The sequence below is a fragment of the Hyperolius riggenbachi genome, chromosome 2 (assembly GCF_040937935.1).
Source record: "Hyperolius riggenbachi isolate aHypRig1 chromosome 2, aHypRig1.pri, whole genome shotgun sequence".
Classification (NCBI taxonomy): domain Eukaryota; kingdom Metazoa; phylum Chordata; class Amphibia; order Anura; family Hyperoliidae; genus Hyperolius; species Hyperolius riggenbachi.
This window is the reverse complement of record NC_090647.1, coordinates 134,510,285-134,520,691: the sequence shown is the minus strand read 5'-3', so window position 1 is coordinate 134,520,691 and position 10,407 is coordinate 134,510,285.

The window sequence follows — 10,407 nt, the reverse complement described above, 5'->3', positions numbered from 1 at the left end:
AAGCAGGGGTAGCTATAGTCTATAGAAAGACTTTCCCTTTACAAATTTCTAAAACCATCTCTGACCCTAAAGGTCATTACCTGATCATTATAGGTACCCTTTTAAATAAGCCTATCACTCTGGCCAATGTTTATGTTCCTAATCAAGACCAAATCTCGTTTCTAACAGCCTTCCTCAAAAAGCTATCCAAAGTATCCATAGGTACCCTGATAATAGGAGGAGATTTTAATGTGGCATTTTCAGATATTAAAGATAGATACACCCCCCCTAGTAGGGCTAAGAAATTCCCCCATAGCCGCAACTCCCGTAAATTTAGAATCCTTCTAAGAAAACACAGATTATTAGATCTATGGAGAATCTCAAACCCCACCTCCACAGAGTACACTTTTTTCTCCCCTCCTCATGCATCCCACTCCCGCCTTGACTATCTACTGGCTACAGCCTCTACCCTATCTCAATTGAGAGGAGCTGAAATACATCCAATCGCATGGTCAGACCACCAAGCAGTAGTAGCAGACATTGACATATTTTTCTGCCCACATAAGCCACACTTCTGGAGACTAAACGAAAGCTTGTTACAGGACAAAGACCTCTTATCTAAACTTACAGAAGAACTGCAGTTCTATTTTAATACTAATCAAGGCTCTGTCACATCCTTTGGAACTATTTGGGAGGCTCACAAAGCGTTCATTAGAGGGTTTTTTATCTCAGAAGCCACTAAACGTAAAAAAAGAACGTCATCTAAACTTTTAACCCTTCACTCAAAACTTAAACATGCGCAAACTGTATATAGAAATGACCCCTCCCAATCGCATTACTCAACTATACAGACCATTAAACATGAAATACAAAAGATCCATTCTATACAGTTAGAGAAAAACCTGAGATGGACCAGACAACTCTTTTTTGAACGGGGCAATAAACCACATACCATCCTCGCACGTAAACTAAACCCAAATTCATCCCAACAACATATATATTCTATTAAAGACCCTCAGGGGACCACACACTACCATCCTCAAAAAATTGCCCAAATCTTTACAAATTTTTACCAACAACTTTATAATCTCCCTCAGACCCTCTCTCCATCTGCACACCTATCTAAGATAAATGAGTTCCTAGACCAACTAACTTTACCAAAATTAACGGAAGACAACATTAAACTACTGAACTGTCCGATAACAGAGGAAGAAATTCTAGAAGTGATTAAACTCTTACCCCACTCCAAAGCTCCTGGACCAGATGGTCTCTCATATTCCTACTATAAGAAACTTAGATTTATCCTCTCTCCCTATCTCACTCTTCTTGCCAACGCCTTAATGAATAACGAACAAGCTCCAAATTCATTTTTAAACTCCTTTATCACAATGATACCCAAAGAAGGAAAGGACCCGCAACTCCCACAAAGTTTTCGCCCAATCTCTCTCCTAAATGCAGATCTCAAAATCATCACAAAAGTCCTAGCCAATCGCTTGAACCCTATTCTAACATCTCTGATTAACAATGACCAGGTAGGCTTCATAATGGGTCGCCAAGCTGGTGATAACACTAGAAAAGCGATCAACCTCATAGAACTGATGAATAGATCTAATCAACCTTCTCTGCTCCTGAGCTTGGACGCAGAGAAGGCTTTTGATAGACTCTCTTGGCCTTTTCTGTTCAGAGTCCTCGAACACCAGGGATTTGCGGGCCCTTTCCTATCCATCCTACATTTTCTCTACTCCTCCCCATCCACCTCAGTTAAACTTCCGTTCGCATCTCCAACTCCCATCCCAATTCTCAATGGCACGCGTCAGGGGTGTCCTCTTTCTCCTCTTCTATTTGCCCTTAGTATTGAACCCCTGGCATGTGCCATTAGACAAAACCCAGACATAGTAGGAATTAAACAAAGATCTCAAGAATACAAAATCTCGCTTTTTGCGGACGACATCCTCCTCACCCTAACCCAGCCCCTCACCTCGCTCCCCATACTACACTCACTATTAAAAGAATTTGAATCCATCTCAGGTTTTAAACTCAACCAAGAAAAGACGGAAGCCCTCCCCATTAAAATCCCACAAACTCTACTCATTACTCTTCAACAATCTTTTCACTACAATTGGAAAAAAACCTCTATTAAATACTTAGGTATTCACCTAACTCATACCTATTCCACATTATATAAAGCAAATTTCCCATCCTTAATTCAATCCATATTGCAGGATCTCCACAAATGGACAGCCTACAAAATATCCTGGATAGGACGGATCTACTCTCTCAAGATGAATATACTACCTCGCATATTATATTTATTTGAGACTTTGCCAATCCGAGTACCACCCATACAATTTAAAATACTACAGCGTGCTTTTCTAAAATTTATCTGGAATAACTCTCGTCCCAGAGTCAGTGCCTCAATCTTAATGACATCCCGGGAACAAGGAGGACTGGGACTACCTAACATAAAATTATACTACCAGGCAGCCCATCTCAGACAACTACCAGAATGGTCTGACTTAAAAATACGTACTAAATGGGGTCTCATCGAAGCAATGAGTATATATCCTATTTCTCTGCCAGCTCTGATCTGGCCTCGGACCCCCCCTAGTATCCCCACGACTCAACTTCTTCCCACTATGAAATTTACCTTGCAAATTTGGAGGTCCACAGCACAATCAGCTAACCTCAGATCCCAGATCTCTCCATTATACCCCATCCTGGGTAACCCGGCTTTCGTCCCCGGGATGTCAGAGGAATTTATGGGCAGGTGGTACAGTCTCAAATACACCAATATTAGTGAGTGGATAGATCTGTCCTCGGGAAAAATCCTTACTAAAGAATCCTTAGGAGATAAGATCCAGTTCACCCCTAAATCCCTCATGGAATACAATCAAATCTATCATCTCTTAAGGACTCTACTGACAAGAACAAAACCCCCATACACATACACTCCCTTTGAACGCTTATGTGACATCAGAGGACACCAAAAGGGTCTTATTTCCTCAATTTACCTACTACTTCTCGACAAATCTGGCTCCACTAAACCTAATCATGCATATATGACCAAATGGGAACGAGCCTTGAGCCAAACCATAAGTCTAGAAGATTGGAGCTCTATATGGGAAAATGCTAAACACACGTCCATGTGTACACACGTAAAGGAGAATATTTACAAAATACTTTTCCGATGGTATAGAACTCCTGACATACTATCTAAAATGTATCCTGAAGTCACTGATAGATGCTGGAGGGGATGCAACCAAATAGGTACTATAGAACATATCTTTTGGTACTGCGCTAAAGTACAACCCCTATGGGCTAACATCCAAACGATGATTTTGAACATAACAGGAGCGTTGGTTCCCATGGACCCCATATATATGTTGCTGGGCAAACCTATCCCCAAAACTAAAAAAACGTCTATGAGACTAATCACGCACATATTGACAGCCACTAGACTCTCCCTAGCCTCTTATTGGCGCAACCCATCTGCCCCCAAGATTTCTGAAATTTATGCTAAAATTAATTGGACCAAACTGATGGAATCTTTAACGGCTGTTCTCAGAGATACAGAACCCAGGCACAGTAAGATATGGGATCCATGGGAAACCTATTTCCTGAACTATGACCCCCCTTGAACAAATAGAATATCTTGTCAACTATAGGCTCACCATCTGCGTTTCAAGAAGGCGACAACATTTCTGATACTATCCTAACCACTCAGAAGAACCTGAGCTATACGTTACTTATTGGGACCTGTTGCTGTTGCTCTAACTCTTGCTTACTACAGCACACTAGGCTATTTGAGGACAGACCTGATTTATTATTGTTTTTCTTTCTCTATGTTTCATACCTTCTTCTTTTCATTTATCCAACAACTCTTCTTATCCCACAGTCCCTCTTATCATTCTTTTCTAGTTTTCTCACCTTCACCGTTATAATATAAGTGGTTAATTGAACAGTTTGCCAATAACCTGAAAATAAGATGTTAACCATACCATATGTTATGCTGTGTAACCTATTATCATATCTGTCGAGATTAGTATATAAGTATACACAGATTGTTCAAATATGGATGCTTTTTCAGATGCTATTGGTATGCAACTTTATTTTCAAAAATCAATAAAATTTGTGTTGAAAAAAAAAAAAAATCATGGTACCATACTATTTAAGTACCATGTCACACAGGCAATCCCCTCATTAGCCACACACTGCTAGCAGGGAATATCCCAAGTGCAGATTAAGGTAAAATGCACAGCATTACATACCATGGAGAAGGTTGCTGCTCCATCAATAGCTACGGGATGTTAGCAGCATTTTACCTTACAAAAGAAGAAAATAACTGCATTCGCCACAAAAAGTACTGTGATGCCACAAAAAAATTACTGTGATTCCACAAATAGGAATGTTAGGAATGTTTGTGCTGATGCCCACTGATAATGCTTTGATTGTAGAGGAAGAGGAATACCCCATGGACCAGAACCATAGCCCTAAAACAGAACCCAGTTGACCTTTTGAAACAAGAGCTTATAGTACATGAACACGACAGCTGTCAAACTAAAACTATATTAGTGTCAATACTTTTTCTTAAATGTCAAAGAATTTGCCTGATTAGTCAAGTAATAATTTAATCAAAACTGAAAAATGACTGACCAGGCACGCGGGAAATTTTTCATATAAAGTACATGGACAGCACGGTGGCATAGAGGACAGCACTATTCACTTGCAATCCTGTATCCCTAGTTCAAATCAAACCAGCACACTATCTGCACAATGTTTGTATGTCCTCTCCGTGTCTGGGCAGGATTCCTCCAGGCACTCTGAGTCGCGCTCCCCCCCCCCAAAAAAAAAAACCAACATACAAATAAGTGAATTGGCTTCCTTCTAATTTGGCCCTAGACTACTATTAGTACTTTAAGCTATCAACAGAATCTGGCTAAGTGGGAATTCCTAGGTCCACCTAGTTCAAACACACTGTAAGGATCTGACTATGGTCTGAGTGCCTTCACGTAAGTGTTAGCAATGGCAGACAACCAGCAACTGACAAGCAACAGAATATATAGTTGCTGGACTCTGCTGCCCCGCCCGAGCCATTCAGCCAATCATGAGTTCTGCAGCAATCAGCTGATCTTCCTGATCAGCTGACACTTCCCCTGCTGGTATAAAGGTCCTGAGTTCAGGCCCACGCGCGCGTAGCTCTCCATCTGCCTATGTGCACTAACAGACCCAGCCACACCAAGCGCACGCTGCTGCATGCAAACCGCCGCGTTGGACGCGGAAACAGCCGCTTTGCTGTCAGGACATGCGGCGGCTTTTCCGCATTCCACCATACTACCAGACGCGTGTCTATGCATGCAAACCGCCGCGTTGGACGCGGAGTCAGCCGCCTTGCTCTTGGCACATGCGGCGGCTTTTCCGCGTTTTCTCACAGTACCCCCCCCCCCCCCCCCCTGAGGAGTGGACTCTGGACATCTCCTTCCTGGCTTTCCAGGATGTAAGTTAGAGAATTTCCTCTTAATCTCATACTCAGGCCGGCCATCAATCAACCCAGGGAGGGAGGGAGTGGAATCCACATGCAGCGCTGAACTGGGCAGGGATACAGAAAATGATTTCTTGTCAGCCTGTTTTTTCGGTGGTAGAATGGTTTTGGGCCCAAAACCCCTGTCTAATGCGTCTGCTTTGGGGCTTTTGCTATCAGATTTATGCATGAGAGGTAACCGTGAGGAACCGGAACCATTAAAAATATCTGTACACTGTCCTGCCTTTCCTGCGACCTGTATCTTGGTTTTATCCACCTCACCATTCTTCAAACAGTGCTCATGACAATGGGCTGACCAGTTCAGTAGCTGTCCTGAAACCCAGTCAATCCGCGGAGAGTGAAGTTGCAACCAGGGCATACCGAGAACAACAGCAGAGCCTTTCATTGGCAGGACCAGGAACTGTAAACTCTCTTCATGCAATGCCCCTAAACAACATGACAGTAGGGACGTCTGGGAAAGAAACTGGGCACTGCGCAATGGAGAGTCATCCACTGCAGTGACCGAAATCTGCCCGTCGGGTGCAGATAACGGCATCCCCAGACTTTTAGCAAAATCATAATCTATGAGGTTCGCTGATGAACCCGAGTCCACCATGGCTTCTGCGGACTTGGTCCGACCTTCCCACGTAACCGAACAAGGAAGGATCAGCCGACCATCGTTCAGGGATGAACCCTGTTCACCTATGGTTTTGACCAATCCTAGGCGATAGCATTTGTATGGCCTAGTGGAACCATGTAAGGCGTTCCTCTTTGGGCTCCTGCGACTCTTTTCCCCCAGACTCAACCTTGTGTACCCAATCTGCATAGGTTCGTCTGGAGGTGAGGGAGACCGAGAAGAGTCGTGTAAGATAGACCTTCTGGCCACTCTACCACGAACCTGTCTCTGGTGGCGCAAACGGCGATCTATCTGTATGGCCAAAGAGATTGCCTCATCCAATGATTCGGGCTCAGGATGGCCTATCATTACCTCATGAATAGTATCTGACAATCCGGCCAAAAAACAGTCTAGGAGGGCGAATGCGTCCCATCTAGCCGAGACTGCCCACCTCCTGAACTCCGCAGCATAATTCTCCACCGGACCTTTGCCCTGACGCAGAAGCCTGAGCTTCCGTTCAGAAGTCGAGGCGATGTCTGGGTCATCGTAAATCATAGCCATAGCCTTAAAAAATTCATCGACCGAGGTCAGGGCCTGATGCCCAATAGGAAGACCATATGCCCAGGTCTGGGAATCCCCTGACAACAGAGTCTTAATGAACGTAATTCTCTGTGCCTCGGTTCCAGACGAATTAGGCCTTAACTCAAAGTATGATAACACTCTATTTCTAACGTTCCGAAAGTCAGATCTGTCGCCAGAAAATTTTTCAGGCACGGACATACGGATGTCCGTAACTAGAGGAGATCGCACTGAGTTCACAGCTGATTGAAGTTCCTGAATAGCTCCAAATATCTGACATATCTGGGTCTGGTGGTTCAAAACTGCCGCGGAAAGTTGGTTCACGGCGGTGGTCAGGATTTCAACATGGCTATACAGTGCGTCCATTTGGGTTCGGTCTGCCATTCTGTAACGATCGGTGTCAGCAACCAGAGAGAGAATCTGATCCTTGGCGATCCGCAGTATCCCCAAGAATACAGATATACCCGATTATTGAGGATCTGCGGAATCGTCAATAATCAGATATGTCTAACCTCTAGACACCTGAGAGAGTGTAAGTGTTTGGTGCAACAGTAACAACTCTGAGTAAAGAACACCAGAGGAGCTGGCGGCCTATACTCCTGAGGAATTCACCCCTGACCGTGGGTGATATTCCTGTAGCCTGTGGACCCCTGAGCGAGGGACCAAGGCTGGGTTGCAGGAAGCCCTGCTGCTAATATGTAAGGTTCTGCCCTGAACTGGGCTAACGTAACACAGTAATAGCAAAATCCTAGTCAGGGGTGTGAGGTCCGTAGTCACAACACCCTGGAACTAGTCTGGAGCATAACATAAATGATAATACAATTCCCTAGTCTTGGGTGTGAGTTCCGTGATCATCAACACCCTGTAACTAGTCTGGTGTATAACATAAATGATAATACAATTCCCTAGTCTTGGGTGTGAGTTCCGTGATCATCAACACCCTGGAACTGGTCTAACAAATAATACAATTCAATTAGTACTTTAAGCTATCAACAGAATCTGGCTAAGTGTGAATTCCTAGGTCCACCTAGTTCAAACACACTGTAAGGATCTGACTATGGTCTGAGTGCCTTCACGTAAGTGTTAGCAATGGCAGACAACCAGCAACTGACGAGCAGCAGAATATATAGTTGCTGGACTCTGCCGCCCCGCCCGAGCCATTCAACCAATCATGAGTCCTGCAGGAATCAGCTGATCTTCCTGATCAGCTGACACTTCCCCTGCTGGTATAAAGGTCCTGAGTTCAGGCCCACGCGCGCGTAGCTCTCCATCTGCCTGCCTATGTGCACTAACAGACCCAGCCACACCAAGCACACGCTGCTGCATGCAAACCGGCGCGCTGGGCGCGGAAACAGCCGCTTTGCTGTCAGGACATGCGGCAGCTTTTCCGCATTCCACCATACTACCAGACGCGTGTCTATGCGTGCAAACCGTCGCGTTGGACGCGGAGTCAGCCACCTTGCTCTTGGCACATGCGGCGGCTTTTCCGTGTTTTCTCACAATTTTCTTTGCTGCTAAACTTCTAGTAATTATTCATAGTACACAACCAATTCATTATATCATATTTCTTTTTCGCTTCAGTGTCTCTTTAAAATCGCACAAAAACAATCAATTTGGTTGCAACTGAATAACTTTATTTTTTTTATTGAAAAATAAATGCTTACTTTTAATTTCATGCCAGCAACGCAATTTAGAAAAGATATGAGGAGGAAAGAAATTCCAGAAAATGGTCTCTAATGATAAAGGGGAAAAAAACCTGGTGGAACATCTCACAGCCGATTAGGTTAAAGGGAACCTAAACTTAGAGGTATATGGATGTTTCCTTTTAAACAATACTAGTTGCCCGGCTGTCCTGCTGATCTCTTTGGCTCTAGCAGTGGCTGATTCACACACCTGAAACAAGCATGCAGCTAATCCAGTCTGAATTTAGTCAGAACACCTGATGCTTGTTGAGGGGTCGTGGCTAAAAGTATTAGAAACACAGGAGCAGCAGGAGTCAGGCAACTGGTATTATTTTAAAAGGAAAAATCCATATCCTCAGTTAAGTTTACTTTTAACTGGCAGCAGGTCAGTAACATGACTGGGTATAAAAAGTACTTTCCCAGAGGGACTGAGTCTCCAGAGGTTAAAGCAGTATAAAACACTGACATAATATTCAATAACAAACAAACACAGAACATTTATATCGCGCTTTTCTCCTGGCAGACTCAAAGTGCCAGAGCTGCAGCCACTAGGACGCGCTCTATAGGCTGTAGCAGTGTTAGGGAGACTTGCCCAAGGTATCCTACTGAATAGGAGCTGGCTTACTGAACAGGCAGAGCTGAGATAAAAACATGTTTTCCTACTTTTTATATCCCATACAGTTATCATATTTGCTTTTGTGAATAAGTATTATTATTCATTTAGAAATTACAAGTTCCCAAAGTACCGTATAGGACACTGCACGTGAGCAAGCGCCAGTTCTAGCGTGAAACGGCTGTAGTGCCGTCCTGTTCACCCCCTGGTCACCCTTCCCAGCTCACCAAGACACCCTCCACCACCCAGGTTTGATGCATCTTTACTACTTGTCAAACTGTTGTATTCGTGGCTGTATGCTGTCTACTGAATAAAGGGTCTTAAAGAGACAGGTGCACAGTTATCTCCTTGTGTGCTGTATATATATTTTTGCTCTGAGAGCTAACATTGCATTTTATTCATAACTGGATTATTCATATTGTAATGTACCCATAAATGCTTTCTAAGTATCTGTCTGTGTTCTGGAGTGTCTGAATTACCAGAGAATGTTTACATTCCTCACTTGATACAATTAAGTAAACACAAGATAATGTTATCTCCAGTTCCCATGCCTCCAGCTATTCCTGCAGGGAGCCTAACTAAGTCCTGTGTTTAACTAGTTGAATGCTGTTCTATAAAAAAAAATGGTGGTAGTATATAATATGCTGCAAATAATCTTTTAGAGCAAAGAAGAAATGCTGGGTTTCATACCACTTTAAGATGGGGAGGGATACTACATGCGCACACTGAAAAAGGGTGTCCAGAAATTCGGGCCCTGGGTGAAGCCGCTAATAACATATAGGCAATATAACTATTCTACTGGCTAGTACCGATAGTGAAATATTGGTAATTTTACTGATATTCTACCACTTTACCTAACCTACATCTCAAACTAACCCTCCCACTTACCTACTCCTAATACTAACCTACCCACCAACTACTCCTAAAGAGGAACTTTAACCAAGGATCATCATGGGGACTCTGTATGGCTGATATTGTGATGAATCCCCTCCCACAGTGGGATGTCATCACCATGGTCCAGAGAATTTCCTATCTGTGAACCGCTGTCTGTGAACCGCTGTCTGTGAACCTCGTTTTTATTGTGGGAAATAATGGCTTTTTCCAACTGCCAAGCAAGCAATGTCTCCCTCTGCGCATAGAATGCTCAGTAACAAACATTCCGTACAGATCACCTGGCAGAATTAAAGATATCACCACCAGTAATACATTTCAGAATGTAAATCAGGGAGAGGAAAGATTTTACAATGGGCGGACACTGTCTGAATAATTTATAAGTGAATATTGTAAAAATTTTGTAAGATTTAAATTGCGCTTTTCTCCTAGTGGACTCAAAGCGCCAGAACTGTGCAGTCACTAGAATGCACTCTGTAGGCAGTAGCAGAGTTAGGGAGTCTTGCCCAAGGTCTCCTACTGGTCACTA